The sequence below is a fragment of the Cynocephalus volans genome, chromosome 13 (genome assembly GCF_027409185.1).
Source record: "Cynocephalus volans isolate mCynVol1 chromosome 13, mCynVol1.pri, whole genome shotgun sequence".
Taxonomy (NCBI): domain Eukaryota; kingdom Metazoa; phylum Chordata; class Mammalia; order Dermoptera; family Cynocephalidae; genus Cynocephalus; species Cynocephalus volans.
In genome coordinates, this window is record NC_084472.1 from 51778461 (window position 1) to 51801872 (window position 23412).

The 23412-nt window shown below is 38.4% G+C and overlaps 1 protein-coding gene across 3 annotated transcripts in view; it reads left to right on the forward strand.

Moving 5' to 3' along the window:
* The first annotated feature begins 14271 nt into the window (after positions 1 to 14271).
* Positions 14272 to 23412, forward strand: part of WDR7 (WD repeat domain 7) — a 362337-nt gene continuing 353196 nt past the window's right edge. For all 3 annotated transcript variants that reach the window (XM_063077001.1, XM_063077002.1, XM_063077003.1), the window contains exon 1: positions 14272 to 14474. The gene's annotated coding sequence lies outside the window, so the exon portion shown is untranslated. The remainder of the gene's footprint in view (positions 14475 to 23412) is intronic.

Below are 23412 nucleotides of genomic sequence, written 5' to 3' on the forward strand. Positions count from 1 at the left end.
TTAAAGATGATTGTTATATGTTCCTGTCCTTGTGAGCACACACTCTTATGAGAGCTCCCCACAACAATCCATAGACATAGGCAGGATTGTGGATATTATCCATACTCTACTGATGAAAAGTCTTACATTCAGATAAGTGTGTAACTAATTCAGAGTTATACAAGTAAGCAGCTGTGTCTAGAAGTCTGTGTATCGAAACAGACTTTATACATGTGCGTGTAAATATTTAGCAGATATCATGACAAGGTAATGCTCTTTTAGACTTTTTCTCAACTATATTTTCTAAATTCCTTCAGTAATTATAAATAGTATATATACTAATAAAAAAGAAAGAAAACACAGCTGAGAAGAAAAAGTCCTATACGAGAATTCTATGAAGAAGGTCTAGATAGCTAAAAACAAAAATAATATTCACAGTTCATTGGTCTCCCTGTGTCATTTAACTAACACTTAATTTTATTAAGTAAAATAAATTTTCATTGGGTGGAATCTTCCCAAAAGATGTTATTGTTTTTCTTCTAAATTTGCATATGCCACCCTGACAACCCCATTTCCTGGAATCTCCATCAAAATTTTGGAAGAATCTTGCAGTCAAAAAAACTTCTGCAGGGATGACTTGTGATTATTCTTAAAAGGATAAGGAACACTCTCTCCATTTCTGAGATTAACATATTCAGAGATACCAAATATGCCACACACAACTGCCCCTGCACCACACTTGTCCATATCAGGTACTAGATGCCATGGTTTCCCATGGAACCTAGCCTCAGCCTCAGAATTCCATTCAGGAGCACCCATTACCAGAGTTAGCACTCTAGATGAAACCTAGTTACCATTCCTATACGTTACTCTGACTATCATACCCTGAAATGCATAGTTCTCAGACTGTACCAAGTTCATTAAAAATGTACGTTCCCAGTTTCACACGCAGAGATTCTAATTCAGTAGAATTGAAGTGTGGCTTGGGAATATGCATTTTAACAAGCACTCAGGGTAACTCTGATGCAAGAGGCCTATATTTTGAGGAACATTATTTTATGATAACTTGTCTACCATATATATAACATTTATAATGCACTGAATATGTACTGTGATAATGGTTTGAAACACCTCTGAAAACATCTAAAGGGAAATAATGTACTCTACAAAAATTAATGAGTTAAAATACATGCAATACCAAAAATATAGATAATATGCCATAGCCATCAGAAAATGAAGAGAAAATTTCCAGCTGAAATAAGCAGAGAATGCTTTATGAAGAAACATGTTCTAATATTCCAGTCTAGAAAACACAGGAAAGGAATGTGTAGACTTTTTCACTTCACAGAAATAACTCCTGACTTTCTTCTCAGCTCATCAAGAATATAATTTGCTTCAGACTAACTCGTTCTTATCAAGTCCAGCCAGTCACTAGAGGAAGGCCTTTTATCATGTCTCATGGCTATCATGGGTTCACTTTGCCAATCTAAAATGGTATACTGGAGATATATCATACATGTCAATCTCTTTCCCAGTCCTTTTCACATAGTAGGTACAAAATAAATAGTGGTTGAATAAAGGAATGGCTAGTAAGCGTAATTAATACGGAAGACTCTCTCCACAAAGTCAGTTGTATGAGAAATATTACTTTGTTTTCTGTAACTCAATTTCATTTTGACTCTAAATCCCTACCCTCCAGCTATATCTAGCTAGAACAAAACTTAACCTTATCTCCTGCTCTGCCTGCTTCAGAAATTGTGCCAAATTTCTGGGGTTTGGAGTGGGAGTGGGAAGTTAAAGTGCGATCTCTATCATCATGGTTTTTGTCTACATGCCCTCTGCAAGTCCAGCTCCTCTCAACTTTATGTGACTACCGTGGGGAGTGGGACCTTTTACTGGTGGACCCACTTGCCATTTCTCTCTGGGTTTTTGCTTCTTCCCTCCATTTCAAAGAACCAAGACCCTGAGCTCTTTCTGTTCTTTCCACCTCTCTACAAGTGTTAAATAAAAATGTTAGTAGGCCACTGTTTTGCACTAAGTTCCTGTACTAGGCCCCAACAGACCAGACTAAAAAATCAAAATGGAGTTACCCCTGCTGAAGTTTCACATCACAAAACCCAAACTAAGTTATTGTCTTACCTTCCTAGAAATCAGGAGAGAGAGATAACAGGCAATTTCCCAAACAGGTCAGTTTAAATCTTCAATAGGCATGATAATGAAATTCCACTTGCTTTAATCCTTACACAAAACAAGCAACCTGATATTAAATAATCAGTTACTTTCCTATCCTTCTGTCTCCCTGTCCCCACCTTGCAAGGAAAGTAACATTGAAATGTCCAATCCACTTTTTGTTCTTTGTTTCTTCTTTCTTGAGCCCTTTTTATTCTGTCTATAAAGTCAGCCTCTTATTTTATGCAATGACATGTTACCTGATTCTAGAATAGAAGTAAAGCCAATCAAGATCTTTAACTAAATTTGTTGCAATTTTGTCCTTTGATGAAGGGATCAATTGTTAGTACAGAGAAACCCTCGTGACTTCATATTTATTCGAGGCATTTTGCCTGTACTATGAATCCCCTTCACTTAAGGCAGACACTAGAAACTCTGCAGCCAGGAATTGATCCAGCTCACAGGTATGTTTTGTTTGACTATACCCTCTAGTATATGTGTGTGTGGAGCACACATACACACACACACGCACGGTAGTATACTATTGAGGATATTTGGGACTTTATATTACAGCCTTTTTTTTCCCTAAAGTTTCTAGTTGCCTTTGTGTTTTCTTACACTACCTTTATCATTTATCACAGGGTTTTTCTGTTTTTTTTTTTTTTTTTTTTTCAAATTTTCCATGATGTAGAGCATCTCTTTTGTCTCATTTTTTATTGGGTTTCTTCCTTTGGGGGCATTATGGGCCTCCAGTTTAATTTGAACTGATTCCTCCATATATCCCATACATGGCTGTCATACTGGGATTTCCCTTCACTGATCATTTGGATAAGTACGACTATTAGTTGAATGACTGTTTTCCTCTTCCATGATTTACTCTCCATGTTTTAAGAGCAGATCCTCAAATATCTTCCTATGAAAAAAATACATGGGAAGCAAATTTTCTGAGTCTTTGCATGTCTGAAATGACTTTATTTTATCCTCACGTTTAGCTGACATTTTGAACAAGCATATATGTCTATGTGAAAAGCCATGTATTCTCAGAACCTAAAAGGCATTTTAAAAATTTTCTCTGGTTTCCCATTTTGCTCCTGATGTTAGACTGATGTTAGGTTAATACTTCTTCCATTGAAGGAGATCTTTCTTCTCTTCCTCTCTCAGTCTGATTTATATTAGCCTTTAGGATCTTTATGACTGGCATTCTGAAATTTCATAATGACATATCTAAGGTAGGCTCTCTTTTGACCCATTCTGCTGGGCTTCAGTGGACACTTTATGTGTGATGGCTTTTGCTTTTAGCTTTAGAATATTTTCTTGTTTTCTTTCTCTAATAATCTCCTCCTCAACATTTTCCATGTTTTCCTTTTAGGGAATAACTACTAGTCAAATACGGGACATACTGGGTTGGTTGGTTTTCCATGTCTCATATTTTCTTTCTCGTCCTCTCTTTCTCTCTCATTTTTTTCTATTTTTTGGAACACTTCTTCAACTTTGTTTTGTAATTTTATTTTTAATTACAAACCCCCCCTTTTCTAATTATTCTCCTTTCATAGTATCTTGTTATAGCTTTATGTATGCAATGACTTCTTGAATTGAAAATACTAAGGGTTGTTGTTTTTTATTTGTTTTTTTAGTTCTGTGCCCATAATTATCCCTATCTTTTTTTTTTTTTTTTTAAAGGGATCCGAACCCGTGGCCTTGGTGTTATCAACACCGCACTCTCCCGAGTGAGCCACAGGCCGGCCCAATTATCCCTATCTTAGCTAAGGCCATTGGTCTTGCCACATTGCATGCATTCCTAAAATGTCTTGTGATACATGTTCCTCAGTAGCTGTATTGGTCCACTTGCTGTCACTTAGAATACCTGAAACTGGGTAATGTATAAATAAATGAAATTTATTTCTTACACTTTTGGAAGCTGGGAAGTCCATGGCCCAGGGTGCACATTTAGTGAGGACCTTCTTATTTGTGGAGGCTTTGTACAAGGTCCTGTGGTAATGCAGGCAATTACATGGTGAGGATGGCATGGGCTCTCTTATGTGCTGTCCTTGTAAAGCCACCAGTCTACACCCACGATAACTCATTACTCCATGAATAGATTAATCCATTCATGAGAGCATAGCCCTCATGATATGATCACCTCTTAAATGTCCCACCTTTCAAAAACCATAATCGGATTTCCCACCCTCTTAACACTGTTATAATGGGGATTGACTTCCCAACACATGAACTTTTAGAGGACACATTTAACCCATAGCAGTACAATGCCCATTCTTCTTTTTAACCCTGTTATCGAAGGTTTTATTTACGTGATCATGTTTTTAATTTTCAGAATATCTAATTACTTCTCCTTCACACACCTCATTTTCATTTCATTGTATTGTTCTTCTTACATGATTGGTGATTATTGGTAGCAACTTTACTTTTTTTTTTTTTAACACTAGTCAAGTGCGGTAGTGAGAATGGGGGAAGAGAAGAACAAGAAATTTGATCTGTAACTGACTATGAACAATTGCTTGAGATAACTAACTACTTTCAGACCAGCCAGATCTATCTTTTAAAATTCCCTTTTTGCATTTCAGTGAATGTGTTTCTGTCTTGAATCTCATCTTGAAACATTCTAATGGAAATAAAAGCTTTATGGCTGCCCCCAACCACAGCTTAGCCCTTATGACAGGGGTGTGTCTCCTTGGATTGCATGTGAAACTGGCTGCAAAGCAGTCTGGGAAATAAAACTTTTTGGCTTTCTAGCCTTTGGAATACAAGTAGGTATGCTAGAAGGGTGTTGAAGTACATGTTGAATGAGTTAATCTGCCACATATCCCCTCTCATTTTTTTAGTACTCTTATGAAATTGTCATTTTTCTTCAAAATATCATCTGCTTAGTCACCGTTTTTATTCTTTCTTTGGAGAAATGTCTATTCAAGTCCTTTGCCCATTTTTGAACCAGGTTGTTTTTTTTTTTTGTTGTTGAGTTGTAGGAGTTCTTCATATAATCTGTATATTAATCCTTTATAAGGTAGGTATTTGCAAATATTATCTCTCATTTTGTGGTTTGTCTTTTCACTTTGTTTGTTTTGTTTATTCGGTTGCTGGCCAGTACAGAGATCTGAGCCCACCTCCCCCTTTTTAAAATTTACTTTATTTATTTTATTTTTTGGCAGCTGGCTGGTACTCTGCACATTTGACCTTGGTGTTATAACACTTTTCACTTTCTTGATACTGTCCTTTGTTGCACAAATTTTTAAAATTTTGGTGAGGTTCAATTTACCTATTTTTTTATTTTGTTATCTGTGCTTTGCACGTTATATCTAAGAATTACTGCCAAATCCTTTGGCATACACTAACATTTATAAAGTGAATGTATTTCACAGGGCCTACTTTCCAAAGCCCTGTAGTTTCAGGTATAACCTAACTTTTTAAAAGTACATATAGAAATGTTAAGCTTGCAAAAGAAAGGAAACTTTCCCCAGGCTAAAAGTCTCTGTTGTAGATAAAGAATTGTAACACAGCAAAATTTCTGGTTCAAGGACAGATGCCCTTGGAGCAGGTTAACCTAAAGTTGCTTTATTGTTATGTAAAAATACTGAGGAAACCACTGTAGAAAAAGAGAGTATGTGCTAAGAACAAGCTTTTGTTGGTGGATCGACTTAACCTTTTACAAATTGCATTATGGAATGTCACTTTGTTATTTCAATGAGGTTACCAGCCTCTATTGTTAAACTGTACTTAGCCATAACTCCACCTATGTTCCTTTTCTGTAACTTTCTGGCCTGGAGAATAAATACTGAGACAGAACCCCGAGGAATGGCTCTCTCTTGAGGGTTCCTGGAAATTAACCCCTTCAGGGTTTCTCCCTGCTCAGAAGAAGTGGGCTTTGAGTAATCCTTTGCATTTCCATCACCCAAGGGGAGAGAGGTGACAGAGTGCAACAAAATCCAGTATCACAAAGATTTTCCCTAAGAGTTTTATATTTTTATCTCTTAGGTTTAAGTCTTTGGTTCATCATTTACCATTGAGAGCCAAACTTCTCTAATTTTATTCTAATTATTTTAAAGTATTCCTATGATAGAAAAAATAGGTACAATTTTCCAGTTGCATATACATTGAGTGTTTGTTGGGGAGGCAGTATGCAATAACCATAAAATATCTGTCAATTTTTTCTTCAAATTTAGTCTCTTGTGCAAAAATTTAAAAAGTCAGTTTCTAGTATTTGAAAAATAAGAGCAAGAAAAAAAATAAAGAAAAAAATCTTTTCTTCTGCCAAAAGCCCCCATAAATTCCTCTGAAATATACCTCTTTAAATAGCTTAGTTTATATTTGGAGAAGCTCAGGGATACAGATTTATTAATGAAGAACATAAACCATACAGCAGCTTCCACTAATTTATTGAAATTACACCCACCTCAACATTCTACAAACTACTGCTACTTAATAGTTTACTGTTACCTTATTCTTATTCCTGAACAAGAACATTTTACATTACTTTATATTATACCAGTTAACTCTGTCCTTTTTTTTTTTTTTTTTTTTTTTTGGCATGCTGGCCAGTTTGGGGATCTGAACCCTTGGTTAACTCTGCTTAAATTGGGTAATTTATTTCTAAAAAAGTTTCAGATGATAATATTAACTTTTGCCTTATTCTTCAAGTTGCAAAAGCAAAAACATGTAATTCTTCATTATAACTTCCAAACCCTTTCTAGTTGTAAGCTATGAAATTTGAAAATTGAATACTGCAGACAACCGGTACCCAAGGGGAGACAGTGGAGAACTGAAGAATCATGCTTATTAGATCAAGAGGACTTCACAGTCTGCTGACCTGTGTGGCACCTTCATTTGTTTTAGGTTCTTTTTATAAGCTAGTATAATTAACATACTGATTGAGCCAGTCATGTCTGGTACAAAGCTGTTTATAGAACACTTTCTGTTGCTGTGGCACTTGAAGGTTCATGGCTAACTACTTATCAGCAAAATAAGAGCATAAATTCCTCCTTTACAAAGTTGTCAGGGTCCCAGGTACATTCAAAGGTCAGACCTCAAGGGGAGGGAGAAGGGGGAGACAGGCAAACAGGAAGCCAGCCTTGCTGGCGTAATTCCCATAAAATAACAAGGACTCTGTCAGCTTGCTATTTAGTGTCTCACAGAATACCATTTTTCCCAGGTGTCTCTGGGTGGTGCAATATCTTTTTAGTCAAAAGGGTGTGAATTCCCCTTAGATATCACATATTTCCTTAGCCAATGCCCTCAAGTCACCAGATAGAAGGTTTGTCACACTAACACTGTATTCTTTAGTTTTGGACACTAGACAGTGCTTTGGAGGAAAGGGTTGTCTAGGAAGCTGTAGAGTGTTCTATCACTGCCAAAAATCTTCTGCAACATGCTAAAGAACCTCACTGACAATTCTCAGAGTCCATTTGAGTGTTTTCCAGACATGTAAAATAGTTTTTCCTTCCAAAACTTATTACCTGAGGTCCAGAAGTCATTCAACTGCCTAGAGTTTCTCTTAAGAATACCAGATAGTTAGAAAAATATTTCAGATTCCTCAGCCTCTGCAATAAAAATGAATATTTTTGTTTATTTCAGGTTTTTTAAGAAATATATTAGGGGTTTGTCTTAGTTCAGGTTGTTGTAGCAGAATACCATAGAGTGTGTGGGTTAAACAGCATTTATTTCTCACAGTTCTGGAGGCTGGGGAGTCCAAGATCAAAGTGCTGGCAGATTCAGTTTCTGGTGGGGAGAGAGAGAGAAAGAAAGAGAGAGTGTGCTCTCCCATCTCTTCTTATAAGGGCACTGATCGCATCATGAGGGCTGTACCTTCATGACCTAATGATGCCCCAGTGGCCCCATCTCCAAATACCATCACATTGATGATTAGAGTTTCAATATACAAATGGGGGGGGTTGGGAGGGTACAAAATTCAGTCTGTAGAATTGTTGGAATTCACTCTTTAGAGCTGAAAAACTGTGCATAAGTAATAATCTATGTTTTCACTTAATTACTCATTAAAGAGCTCTTTTTTGGGGCCGAGCCCGTGGCGCACTCGGTAGCGTGCTGCGCTAGCAGCGCGGCGACACTCCCGCCGCGGGTTCGGATCCTATATAGGAATGGCCGGTGCACTCACTGGCTGAGTGCCGGTCACGAAAAAAGACAAAAAAAAAAAAAAAAAGAGCTCTTTTTGCTTGTGATGGTGTTGTAGATATTGTCTAGCTAGAAAGGACAGACAGGGAAGTAAATGGCTTTTATTGTATTCAAAGCCATCTTTCATGCGTGTCTTTGAGCAAACACACACACACACACACACACACACAGACCCTAGTCATCCAGTCCATTCTTGAGTAGAAGATAACTGAATACTCAGTACTTCTGAGGGCCAGGAACTGAAGAATTTCAATAAAAGTAAAATGTATGTTAATGGCTTCTATACAATAAGGAAGTGGTTATTCACACAATTGAAGATAATATTTCCCACCAAAATTCAGAATATTAGTATTGGAAGGCAAGTGGGAGGATGAGACCTACAGCAACTCGTAGAAAGTATGTAAGTACGTCACTTCTCACAGTGCATTTTCTGCATATTCTGCTCATTATAGTGTCTAACACTGCTGCATGTTGAATAAGTAACTCTTTCCGCCTTGATGAATTAAGTTTAGGACAAGTTAAAGAAAGTACTACTTCGTGAAGATGGAATTTAAGTTAAGGTACTCATTGCCACTGTCCCCCTTGCCTCAGATTACTGTGGAGCAAATGAATGCCAGGCATCATACAATCTCAGCCATAGGTATTTCAGCTTGCTAGTCTAGAAGACAGGATTCTTTAAAAAAAAAAAATCACCAAAATACCATATCACATCTAAAATGTTAACAATTCTTCCTTAATATTGTTAAATATCCATTCAGTGTTAAAATTTCCTATTTTTTTCCTAATTTATTTTACTTATTTGGTTTTTGGCTGCTGGCTGGTACGAGGATGCAAACCCTTGATCTTGGTGTTATAACACCATGCTGCAACCATCTGAGCTAATTGGTCAGTTCCCTAATTTATATTATAACTTATTTATTTCTTTATATTTTAGCTCCCATTTATGAGTGAGGACCTGTGGCATTTCTCTTTCTGTGCCTTGCTTATTTCACTTAAAATAATTTTCTCCAAGCTCATCCAAGTTGCTGCGAATGTAGAATGGGAGAAAATATTTGCAAATTATGCATCTGACAAGGGATTAATATCCGGAATATACAAAGATCTCAGACAACTTTACAGCAAAAAACCAAGTAATCCAATTAAAAAATGAGCAAAGAAGCTGAATAGACATTTCTCAAAGGAAGACATAGAAATGGCCAACAGTTATATGAAAAAATGCTCAACATCACTAATCATCAGGGAATACAAATCAAAACCATTTTGAGATATCGCCTCATCCCAGTCAGTCTGGCTATTATAAAAAAAGGCAGAGCATAACAAATGCTGGCGAGGATGAGGAGAAAGAGGAACCCTCCTGCACTGTTGATGGGACTGTAAATTAGTACAGCCATTATGGAGAACAGTATGAAGGTTCCTTAAACAACTACAGATAGAACTTCCATATGATCCAGCAATCTCACTCCTGGGGGCGTACCAGAGGATTGGAAAACATCAGATTGAAGGGATACCTGCACTCCCATGTTTATTGCAGCTCTATTTACAATATCTAGGTGATGGAACCAACCTAAATGTCCATCGATAGATAACTGGAGAAGGAAATTGTGATATACATACACAATGGAATACTACTCAGCCATAAAAAAGGATGAAATTCTACCATTTACAGCAACGTGAATGAGCCTGGGGAAAATTATTCTAAGTGAAACAACCCAGGTACAGAAAGAAAAATGCCACATGTTCTCACACATAATCAGGAACTGAATCCATAAATAAACAAATGGAGAATAAAGAGAGACAGAATGAAAGAAACAACAATCACAATAATACATTGAACTTTTAGAAAACTAGAGGTGGAAAAGAAGGGAGTGGGGGAGATGGGGGCTAATGAGGAATTGGTCGAAAGACCCAAATAATGACTGTGCTTTGTAATGATGAATAAGCTAACTATACTGATCTAACCACCACACATTGTACACAGTTATTGAAAATCAATGTTGTACCCCACATGTATGTATAAAAATTATCTAAAAAAAAGAAAGTTGCTGCAAAGGGCAGAATTTTATTTTATTTTTAATGGCAGAATAGTATTCCATTGTGTGTATATACCACATTTTATTTATCCAGTCATCTATCAATGGGCATTTAGGTTGGTTACATATCTTGGCTATTGCAAATAGAGCTGCGATAAACGTGGGAGTGCAGGTATCCCTTCGACATGATGATTTCCATTCCTTTGGGTATATACCCAGTAGTGAGATTGCTGGATTGCATGGTAGTTCTATCTGTAGTTGTTTGAGGAACCTGCATACTGAATCCATATTTGAATCAATATCAAAATAAGGCATATGCATTGCATTGGTTGATATGCCTCTTAAGTGTCTCTTTTATTAGAACTTTATTTATTCTTTATTTCATTTTCCCAACTTCTTATTTGAAAAAATTGAAACTGAAAGAAAAGCTGCAAAAGAAAATGTAGTGAAGCCTCCAGACTTATCAATTGCTAAAATTGTACCATTGTGCAGGTTGGGTTCTCTGGGAAGCTGATGCTGAGATGGAGCGAGGAGTCCCAAAGATGTATTGGGGGATAATGTGTGAGAGAGAATGGGAAGAATCATGATTGCATAGATCTGACAAAGTCTCTACCAACCCAAGAGTGAGCTCCAGGACAAAGATTGCCTATTAAAAGAGTTCCTCTTGGGGCAGAAATAGCTAAACCTAAATACCACCACCGTGCTAATCATGGACTGGGGACCTCCCCAAGAAGAGTGTGCCCTTGACTGACCTTGTTCAGTCATTCATCAGGGGCTGCCCCAAGAATAGTGTAACTTTAGCTAGAAAGCCCAGGCAACTCTAAAGAAGCTAACAGCAAGAACAGTGAGCAAACCACTCTTTCTACAACTAGGAAGAGGTTCTTTCTTGAAGGGGAAACTGGGAAGTGCATCCTTTGTCTCTGACAGCCCACTATTTACACTAAAATGTTTCTCCACGTGGGTTTGGAGAGCAACTCTTTCAGAGCTCTGGTGGTCCTTTCTTCCTCATGGGACACTTAGAAAAGGGGGTAGGTGATATACAGCCTGTTTCTGCAGTTGATGACTATGGCTACATCTGGTGCTCATCACCTCCTCCTTTACTGTCTGTTCTAATTTCCCCTTGCTGATCTTGGTAGTTTGGTGAGGGGTCCCCAAACCCTCAGTAGTGAGGGGCTGTCGCACCCCCAACCTTATCACTTTTACTCCTTTCTAGAAGTTGCCATGGAGCAAAAAGAGACATTTTTATAAAAAGACATCCTGTTACTTGGAAGGAAATGGTTTGATTCAGTGGATGTCATGAGGTAGGAAAAAAAGGGAAGCCTCACTAGTTGACTTTCATGTCATGTGAGAAAGTGTGAAGGGAAGCTCTTAACTAGACATGGGAGTTTTGATTACACAAAAATCACACAAAGAACATTCATTAAACCACTCTGCTGCGACATGATAAAATGTGAGAACTCTCAGTCTAATGTGAAGCCCCCAGCGGTTACATGACTTTTAGGGAAATGGGCCCACTAAGGAAAGAACATTATTAGCAAAGTACTAAGCAAATGAAGCGATCAGAAAATGACAGCAATAATGAGGTCATTGTTAGACCACCGGGCCATGTGATTGTGTGTTTTTTGAAATTTGTAAAATGGAGGAAGAAGTCTCCTCGCCTTTTAGAGAGCTAACATGGAACTTAAGTCCAGAAAGTATTGGTGCATATGAGGAGCTTCGGAAAGTTCATAGAAAAATAGAATTGAAAGATAATACAAATCTTTCCATGAACTTTTTGAATGCGTAAATTTTTTTTGAACCAGAAGCATTTTGTTCATTGACATTTGAATATTTATGTTAGCCTTGTTGCTCAGGAGATTTTACATACATATAGACTTTGGCAATAAGTTTCGTATACTTGGTAAAGAGGGACTAATATGGCAATAGTCTGAAAGCTTCTCATTAATCTTCCTGTTAACCTTCGTCTTCGTGGGAAGGTATTTGAAACTTATTGCAAGCATTCAATTAAATTTTTTTGAGTAAAAGAGTCTATCTTTTTCTAGAAAAGATACCCTATAGGTTTCCTTCACAAACCACAATTTATTTTTTTGGCAGCTGGCCAGCACTGGGATCCAAGCCCTTGACCTTGGTGTTACAAGGCTGTGGTTTAACCAACTGAGCTAACCCACCAGCTGAACACAAGTTTTTAGGTAGCATAAGTTTATCTTGTGGTAACCAACCACTCTGTGCTGCCTATATTTCCAAAAGTTCTTATAAGTTGTAAAGAGGATTGTGAACTTAGTGACATGAATGTATTCATCATCATAACAGAGGCAGTGAATATATCGAAGCCAGCTGGCCGCGGAATTAATTTCTTCTATTTAACATCATTTTTTCTCCTCCACTTATGTGATTGCAACATAGTTAGTCAAAAGTAGAAGAAAATCATAGAATTCCAATTTGCAGTACAAGGCAATTTCAGAATTATTGACTCAATTGTTCTATTGACTGCCCTGGTCAACATTATGACTGAGTTTTTCTCATTATGGTGGTAGCACAGCTTGTCTCTACAAATAAACAGAAACAGCATGTAAGAAAAATACCTGATATCTAACATATACTGTAGTAGTTGGACACTATATTACCTAGCAAAGGCACAGGAAGTATGCTACCCAGGACACTGGTGGGTCTGTAATATGTCGCTGCGGGGGAAGACGTCTATGCTGGAGTGAAGGGCAGGGGGAGGTTTGCCATTAGCAGAAATAACAAGTTGTTGACAGGAAGGCATTTGACCAAACCAACACTCCACACTCTTTTGGCAAATTAGCAAGGAAACTATTCTGTCTGAAGGAATTGATTCGGCCCTGTTTGGGTCCCCTTATCCCATGCTCCAGGCCCTGTGTTGAATAGGATTTTGCTACTTAAGGTATGTTCGGAGGACCAGCAGCAATGGACATTACCTGGGAGCTTGTTAGAAATAGAGAATTTCAGAGCCCGCCTCAGACCTTCTGAATCAGAAACTGATTTTAACAAGATTCCAAGTGATTTGTATAAGACAGTAACTTTCGACGAATGCAGTAGGATTCTTATTCTATAAATCCACTGGTGGACCTACAAAGGGGAAAAAAAGCTATGGAATGAATGTCTTTTGTATCTTTTTGACAGAACTGACCATTGGCCACCAGCATTCCACTAGTTTCCCCACGGGCGGCCATTCATCCATCCATCCATCCATTCATTCATTCATTCAACCAATAGTTGAAAGGAAGATGGGCAAGCATAACAAACCATTAACATTTATTGAGCTCATTTAATTTCCTAGAAATGCACGAGGTTATTATTTCTACTTTGTAAATGGGGAAGGTGAGGAGAGAACGAAGAGAAGTAGCAACATGCCCATGATGACACAGAGGATCCAAATACGCGTCTCTTTGAATGCAGAGCTTCTACCCCACCACTCTTTGCAGCCCACACAGAGTGAATATTTATTCCCTCTCCTCTCCAGGGGTGTTGCACAAGGTCAGAGTTCCTTCTCTGTCTGGCCCTCTGTGTCGTGGGCAACAGCTAAGTTCGGAGGCCAAAAGAAAACGGTAACTAACACTTTCCAGGCGCCTGAACCGAGTCGTGGGGGCAGATGTTTAAATTTGCAACTTCCTGGTCCCAGGAAGACCCAGACATGCCATTTCATCCTTCCTTCCATCTTAGTCCTCCCAGCGTGGGCGTTAGAGGCGAGAAGAGAGCCTAGACCAGACTTCCCACAACCAAAATGGCGGCCGTGCACTTCTTGCCCACAGTTGACCCTTTCACTGCCGTTTAATCTCCATGGTAACACGGCCAGCTCCTTCATCATCGGCTTAGGACCGATGTGTGGCGAAATAAAGAGCATTTCCCTCCCCCTCGTTTTTGCGACAGTTGCAGCGAAAGTCACGGCAGTTGAGGCTTGGGTCAGCTGATTTACTGCAGCGGCAGCGGCGGCGGCAGCGGCAACAGCGGCAACAGCTCCTTGCAGTGTCTGTGGGGAGACGGCGGCTGGTCAGGGCTTGCGGTCCCATAGGTTTTCTCACCCGGATTTGCGCACCTCACATCCTCCTTAGGTACGCTCTCGCCTTGTCCTTCTTTGCCGGGGCGCCCACGGTGGTCTGACAGACAACATCGCGGCATGAGATGAAGCTGTGACAGGTAAGGGGGCTTTCGAATTTCCCCTAAGGAAACCCCAGCGCGGGATGTGCCTGCACGGTGGAGGTCAGGGGTCGGGGTCAAGGGTCACCATCCCGGGGGCGGTGCCCGCTGTCAAATCGCTGCTGCTGGAAGCTCTGTTCTGTGCTTCGCCTGCAGGTTCAGGCCCACAGCTAGGCGCCTTTACTAGGAGCGTGGGGGGTGCTCGCAGGGCTGTTTGGGGCTCTCTTGCCTGGTGAGTGATACTTGTTTCTGGTGACAGTGGCTTTGATTTTGAGGACAATCTGTCTTGCTCCCAGGACAATCTACGCGGTGGAGGTGGTTTGTGATGATTGTGGGTGGTTATTGGGAGTGCTTTTGGGTAATGTGCTTGCTTTGGGGGATACATATGGTCTCTCCTTACCTGTTGGTACTACTTTTTAGTTTGTCCTTGCTTCAGGTACTGAGATATCTGTTAGTTTCATCTTTGAGATGCCACCTGCCTGTTCTCATATTTTTGCGCTAGGACTTGGGCCGAGAGGATACCTGCTACTCCCGTTCACTTACTAACGGGTCCCAGGGTTCTGAAGCTATGTTTGGAGTGAGCACTACCTACCCTGCTTTTGATTAAAAAATGCTTTATGTTTTTGACTTACTCGCTATGTCAGTTTCTCAGGTCCTAGGCAGAATTTGCTGGTTCTTATAGTCTGAAATTATGGAAGCTACAGATGCATCATGGGCTGCACTGGTATTGTTGATACTGCTGATTTTAGGGTTTTGTTAGTGGCAGCTACAGCTTCCCCTTACTGTAATATTTGCCATGAGACAGAAAAGGTAAACTATACCTCTTTCAGAGATGTTCATTTCTTAGGATTTTATGGACAAGATTGCAAGAATCTCCTGTTGTGTGAAAGAAATTGAATTTTTGACATTTTGTTACACAAAAGTTCTAATTTGGATCTGCTTCTTGCTTTATAAGCAAACTTGTGATAGTTTGAAGGTAGAGGGCAGCTTAAAAGTGAAAATAATATGTTGAAAATGCCTTTATAATGAAGAATCAAAAACTGCCTTGATTTCATCAAAAATAACAGATCTTAGTTATTTTTAAGTTGGGAAAATGAACCAGTATAAATAGATGGTAAATGCCTCGTTGCTAATGTCAATTAGAGATATGGTAGAGAAATTCATTGGGTTGTTTGTTTTCAAAATGCTCCAGAGCCCTACTTAACAGGAAAACTAGAGTATATACTTTATTTTTTCTTATTGCCACCTGTAGCTATATATTAAAAGATCTTCGTGACTGGATGAATCAAAGGGGCTGGGCTTTGTCTTGTTTGAATATCACTGTGGGAATTTAACTTAAATTTTTGGATAGTGAGCCTTGTTTCTTACAGTTTCCTTTTATCTTGGATGTAAGTTTTGTTTTGAAATTAAAGTGGGATGGTTTCTCCGTGCAACAGGCTTAGCATTGAAAACCTTAAAAGTAGTGGATTTATTTTGTGCCTTCCTTATGAGAGGGTAGGATGACGTTTAGCTTTAGTAATGAGCTGTATGTTACGTGTGAGTCCTTGAAGTTTGTTTTGGACCTCAGGTGCAGAGGATTGAGTTTATTTTACTCAATTCAGTGGTCGTCATTGGACTGTTCCAGGTTTTTTCCCTGTTTTTTTTTTTTTTTTATTCATTGCCTATTATTTCCAAGTCCCACTCCATTTTCTTGCTTATCAATACATTGGCAACCATTTTGTGTGGTGTTTATCCTTCTATTTGTATGTGTTATTAAATGTATATTGTTTTGATATATATAATATGTAATAACTGGGCTGGCTGGTTATTCAGTTGGTTAGAGTATGTTGTTATAACACCAAGGTCAAGGGTTTGGATCCCTGTACTGGCCAGCCACCAAAAAAAAATGTATATTGTTTGGGTGCCCACATTTTTAACTTACAGAGATGATGTCATGCTATATATCTCTTTAAATATTTTTTCTCTCCCTGATGTGTTTTGAAGATCTATTTATGTTGCTGTTTATGGGTTCTGACTGCTGCACAATATTTCTGCACTTAATCTGTCTACTTTCCTCTTGGTGCTTGGTGTATACCCATATTATCTTTGTTTTCCTATCACTATAGATAATACTATGATAAACATGCCCTTTAGACTTCTGTGATACTATATTGTACCCAGGAATGTGACTTCTGGATCACTGTGTATATTTATATGTTTTATTGAAGCACTGCCAGATGTGTTCCAAAACAAGCTGCAGTGGTCTATACTCATGCAAGCAGTTCATAAGAGTTCCTGTATCCTTATGTCCCCACCAATGCTTGGTATTTTTCAGTACTCTTATTTTCCCAGACTAATAGATTAGAAAATATAATCACATTTTAAATTACAATTCATTATTACTCATGAATTTGAGCATTTCTTCATGTGTGTTTTATTTTTAGGGGTTTTTTCTTTTGTAAAATTTTCTGCTTATCACTTTACCCATTTTTATTTTAGGGTTTCTGTCCTTTATTGTTGATTTGCAGAAGTTCCTTGTATTTCCTATATACTGGTCCTTTAAGTATAACAAGTATATTTGTTTCTAATCTGTCACTTGTCTGTAATCTTTTTCATCATATCCTTCATTGAATAGAAATCAATTTTGATATAATTAAATAAAACTTGTTTTTGGCCATATGGTTTTTATTTTGGGAGTTTTGTTTCAGAAGTCTTTCCCCAACTCTGTGTCACAAAGTTTCTCTCCTATGTTATGTACTACTAACTTCACAGTTTTCTTTTAAGCTTGTAAGTCTTTAATACATCCAGAGTCTACCTTTTTACGTGTCACAAAGTAGTGATCCAGTTTGTTTTCTGTATAGTGTGTCAATTTTCCTAGTGTCATTCTTTCCTTTCCCCATAGATAATACACCACACTTGTTGTATATTATGTTCTCATATTCTAGATACTGTGAACATGAAGTCCTGTTCCTTTGATTTGTCTGTTTTTGCTGTAACACCATGCTGTTTTAATACTATGGTTTTATAGTACATTTTTTCCCCTACACGAATATTCTTTTTTTTTTTTTTTTTTTTTTAAAAAGATGACCGGTAAGGGGATCTCAACCCTTGGCTTGGTGTTGTCAGCACCACGCTCAGCCAGTGAGCAAACCGGCCATCCCTATATAGGATCCGAACCCGTGGCCTTGGTGTTATCAGCACCGCACTCTACCGAGTGAGCCACGGGCCGGCCTCTACACGAATATTCTTACAGTTTATTTTGTTTTAGCTTTTTTGATATAATTATAGATTTACAGGAAGTTGCAAAAACAGTACACAGAGGTCTCTTTCCCCCCAGTCATTACATTTTTATACAGCTTCACCCTATTTCCCTTGATGGTTACATTTTATACTGTGGTACAATACCAAAACCAAGAAATTGATGTTTGTGCCATGCCTATGTATAGTTCTGTGCCATTTTATCACCTGTGTAGTTTCCTGTAACCACCAGTGCAATCAAGATACAGAATTATTCCATCACCACGAAGATACCCTTTGTGTTACACCTTTCTAGTCACATCCACCTCCCTTCCCCCTACCATCAGTAATTACTAATCAATTTTCTGTCTTTATAATTTTGTCATTACAAGAACACTATATAAATGGAATCATACAGCTGTCTTAAGGGTTTTTCTTTTTTCTAAACATTTTGAATACAGACAAACAATATAAACCACTATTAGTGGGAGCGAAAAGTTCACACTATTGAAATATCACTTTACTTAAGAGAAAGTTTTGTGATTTGTTAACAGACCTTGATGAGTGTAGTAGTGATTACATCAGCTAGTTTACTTCATAGGTCCTAAGATATGTTTTACTGTGTGTCACAGATAGACTAAAGGAGACAAGAATAGAGGCAAAACCTGAAGCCGGGGAAAAAAACAAGTAGTATTTTAATAGGGATTTGGTTAAGGAGACTTACAGAAATTATTGACATTTGCCTTGGATTGGGTGTCCCCACAAAACTTGACCCCCGACTGTGACAATGTTGAGAGGGTGGGAAATCCTACTATGGTAATTGAAAAGTGGGGCCTTGAACAGGAGATTAGATTGTAGGACCATGCCATAGTGAATGGCTTAAAAATGGTGGTCATGGCGTGGTTTGGAGGGCTTTGAAAGAAGAGTGCAGGAGGAGCTGTCTCTCTCTGATGCTGCCATGTTGCAGTGTGGGACCCCAGGGTCACTGTCACCACCACCAAGACTTTCACCAGCTGTGTTGCCTGTACTTTGGACTTTCCAGCCTCCAAAACTATATGCAATACATTTTGTTTCTTTTATAAATTCCAAGTATTTTGTTATAAGCAAAAAAAATGGACCAATACAACATTATTCTAGAAAAATTAATTGATAAACTCTCCTGTGAAATCCAAAGCATGTAAAATTAAGATATACCTTAATTTGCTGATGGGTACAACATTTTCTAATCTAAAGCAAACATATTTCTTTTATTAATTTGTCCATTTATTGAATAAGTATTTGGGATGCTGTATTATGTTTCTGTTGCTTATAACAAGATACATGGAACTGGGTGATTTATAAAGAAAAACAAAATTTATTGCTTACAGTTTCTGAGGCTGGGAAGTCCAAAGTACAAGGAAAACATCTGGTGGTGGTTATAGTGACCCAGTGGTTTCACATTGCAAGATGGTGGAAGCAAAGAGAGCAAGAGAGAGACTTTCTTCTCTCTTCTTTTAAAGCCCTCAGAACCACGCCCCTGACCACCATTTTTAGTCCATTCACTACTGCACAGTCCTACAATCCAATCACCTCTTTAAGGCTCCACCCTTCAATCAGTATAACAGGATTTTCCACCCTCCTAACGGTCACAGTGGGGGCCAAGTTTCTAATACATAAAACTTAGGGGATAGAATTCAAGCTTCAGTGAGTTTTGGTGGGGGGTATAATTCAATCCACTACAGATGCCTTCTGTGTGGCAGGAATTCCAGGCACTGGGAATAGAATAAAGAACAAAACAAACACAAATCTTCATCTTCATGGAGCTTACATTATAGCAGGAGAGACAGATGATAAATAAATAGGTAAAACATATGGTATGTTAAATGATTGTAAGTGCTCTGTTTGGGTGGTGGATTTTGCAGTTTATGATGTTCAAGAAAGGCCTCAGTGAGGTGGTGATATTTTAGCAGAGACCTGAAGAGAGTGAGGGAGTGGGCCATGAAGAAGTCTAGGGTAACACTATTTTGAGGAGAGAGTTTGCTTGGTATCTTTGAGGAACACCAAGGAACCAGAGCAGATGGAAAAAAGTAAGCAAGAGAGAGAACAACTGACTCATTTCTGTAGGATAGGCAGTTGTGTAGAGTTTGGCTTTTACTCTGCATGAGATGGGAAACCATGGGAAGATTTTGAGATGTGGTCATGGAGTGATTATGTTTTAAATAGCATCACTCTGTGTTTTGTGTTGAGATTGTAAGGGGGTAAGCATGGAAACAGGGAGACCAGTTAGAAGGCTGTTTTGTCTCTGGTGGGAGATGCTGGTGATTTAGAGTGGGGTGGTTGTAGTGAAGGTGTTGAGGAGGAGTCATTGGATTCTGGATATACTTGGAAGGTATAACCAGTAGAGTTTGATGATGGATTGGGATGTGGAATGTGTGTGCGAGAGACGAATTAAAGATGATTCTAGGAATTTTGGCTTGTGGAGCTATAAAAATGAAGTTGCCATTAATTGAGATGGGGAAGACTGGGGGAGGGGCAGGTTTGGGAAGAAGACCAAGGACTCACTTTTGGACATGTCATGTTTGAGAAACTTGTTAGCTGTACAAAAGTACATGTTGAATAGGAAGCTGCATGTGTGAGTTTGGAGTTCAAAGGGAGCCCCAAGCTCCCTTTAGACTTATTTAAAGCTGTGAGACTTGATGAGATCACTGAGGAAGGGAGTGTTGCCAGGGAAGAGAAGTCCAAGGAGTAAGCTCTGGGTGTACCAATATTTAGAGGTCAAAAAAAAAAAAAAAAAAAAAAAAGAGGAAGAAGTGAGACTAAAGTCAGAGAAGTAGAAGGAAAGTTAGGAAAAGTCCGAAGAGTTGGAGACTAAGTAAGAAATGTTTCAAGGAGGGAATATGAACTATGTCGAATGATGTTGGTATGTCAAGTGAGATGAGGATTAGGACTTGACATTGGATTTAGCAATGGGAGGTCTTTGGTGACCTTGTCAAGATCAGTTTTTGTGACAGGCAGAGCACTTTTCCATAGGCTATAAGCAGGAGGGTGATGTTACAAATGTGTACACTCTGGTTTGGAGAGGTTACATATTTCTCCAGAGTTTACAAGTAGTAAATGGGGGTGTTGGGTTCTTCCCTGGTCAGTGTGACTTTTAAACCTTCACACTTACCTAGCTAGCGTTTCTTACTGATACCTAGAATATTGTGACTATTCATCTTCCAGTCTGGGAAAGCATATTTGTTTCTTCTTTTTCTCAGTAGTTTAATTCACTTTATATACAATGAGACATTTTCAGTGCTCAATTTAGAGTTTTGTTGGCAGTGTGAGGGAAAGAAGTAGGAATGGGGCGGGCTGATTATATCAGTTGGTTAGAGCACGATGTTATAACACTGAGGTCAAGGTTTTGGATCCCTGTACGATTGGACAGGTGAGTGACAGGAGAAAGTTGAAATTAGTTCTACCAAATAGAATCTATTTCCTCTAAAAAGTGAGGACTTGGTGGATATAGTTTGCTTTTAGCTTAATCAGTAACTCTTGAAATTGATGTAAGTTGGTGATGGATAGAGAATAAGTGGAAGATTTCAGACATCCTAATGGCAGCTTGCAGAAATTTAAAACATGATTTATATGCCTCAAAATCCATGAATCACTTTTAAAATTGTGGTTTATTGTTGACCAGATAGCTCTGCAGTTCTTCAAAACCTGTCTCTCATGTGCTCAGGGCTCTTTTAGCAACAAGAAATAAATGTAGTTCCTGTTGCCATCTGCTCATTCCACATGTTCTTTTGAAACTGAATACTGGAACTTCCTTTAACAAAGCAGTCCTAAAGTATCAGGTTAATTGTGAGTATACATATTTCTTGCCACCCAAATAAGAATGTATAATCTTGTCAGCTGCTTAAGTGTTCAGAAGGTTGCGTCCCTGACAACTCTTTAATTCCAGAAGCCTTTGTTCTAAGGAAGCAGCTGAGTAATTTCTTCAGTGTATTTTATGACCTAGCTTTCTCATCGCAGTATTATAAACAAAGTCTTCATTTACTGCCTCAGTTTTTTCCAAGTCTTCAATAAATTGGTAGGCACAAACAATGAAAATTCATAATCTTCTTGATCACTTTCTTCATCACCTCATACTATGAGCTTGACTCGGACGCACTCTGTTGATGTAGGAATGAATATTCTCTGAGAATTTGAATAAACCTTTACAAACTTTTTTTCTTCTTTCATTGCAGTTGTGGCAAGTATGTGTAGCTATTTAGTGTTCAGTTCTTGCTTCTTATATTCCCATTGGTAGGTGGGTAGCTAAGGCCTACTCTGGTTCACATGTGCCCATTCTCATGAGAGAGAATTTGAGTTTGTGTTTGCCTGCAAATCACAGGGGAACTGCCTGGGGCATAGGCAGCATACAGACTGAGAAGATATTGACTCTCCTGTGAAAATGCTTGTATTCGTAGGATAGAAATGCATCTTGCTTTGGCATTTGAGAGTTAGAAAAACAATGTGGAGAAATTAACATTGATCCGATACTAGATTTTTCATACATAGTCGTAACTGTTTATAGCTTATAGAAATCACAAGCAATACCAGTATCACATGGGATATTGTGGAACAGGATGGTCTTATCAGAGTATCGCCCCATAGGTTATTAATAGTTTCAAAGGAAAAAAAAATACAGTTACAGTGGAAATATCTGGTAGTCACTACCTTAATCAAGTGGTTGAAGGTGGCATCACTAATAGTAGGATAATGTGACCTGACATGCTTCCTGTGGTGATGCAGTGTGAAGTGTAAAACATCACCTATAGAGTATTCTTGCCATAAATGTTGGTCTAAATGATGCCTTTACATCTAACTTCCAGTTTATAGAAAAAACAGGTGATGGAGGAACAAGATAAATGACATCATAAAAAACAATCAGAAAAATATCAAATGTTCTACAAGCAATTGGTTCAATTTTGTTTCTTAAAGTTAATATGGAAAAAAATGAGGTGGGAGCATTCTGGAACAAAGGAGACTAAAGAGATATAACAACGGTTTAAAGTCTGTTCAGGCTGTCATAACAAAATACCACAGAATTCAGGGCTTAAACAACAGGAGTTTATCTTCTCACAGTTCTGGAGGCTAGAAATCCCAGATCTTCTCACAGTTCTGGAGAAGAAACAGTTTGTTTGAGGTGAGGGCTCTCTAGCTGGCTTGCAGATGGCTGCCTTCTCACTGTGTTCTCACAGCAGTGGAGAGGGAGAGAGCTCTGGTCTCTTCTAGCCCTATCACATTAGGGCCCTTCCCGTATGACCTCATTTACCTGTATCACCTTCTCACAGTCCCTGTCTCCAAATACAACACATTGGAGGTTAAGGCTTCAGTGTACCAATTTTGGGAAGACACAAACATTCAGTCCATAGCAACAAAATGCAGTGTGTAAAACTTGAGTATTTTTTTTATAGGTTTGTGAAAAAAAGTTATAGAAGACATTTTGTAGACAGCCAAAGTAATTTGAATATGGACTGGATTGTAGATGCTATTAGAGAATTATTATGGTGTTGATTATGGCAATTGTGATAATAGCATGGTGTTTATGAAGGAGAAAGCCCTTATTTTTAAGTTCTATATTTAAAAATATTTAGGGGTGACTTGTTATGATTTATGTTGGTTATTTTCAAATGGCTCAGCAAAAAAACTAGTTTGTATACGTATGTGTGTATATATGCATGCATATACACAGCATATGTGTAGACATAAATATTGA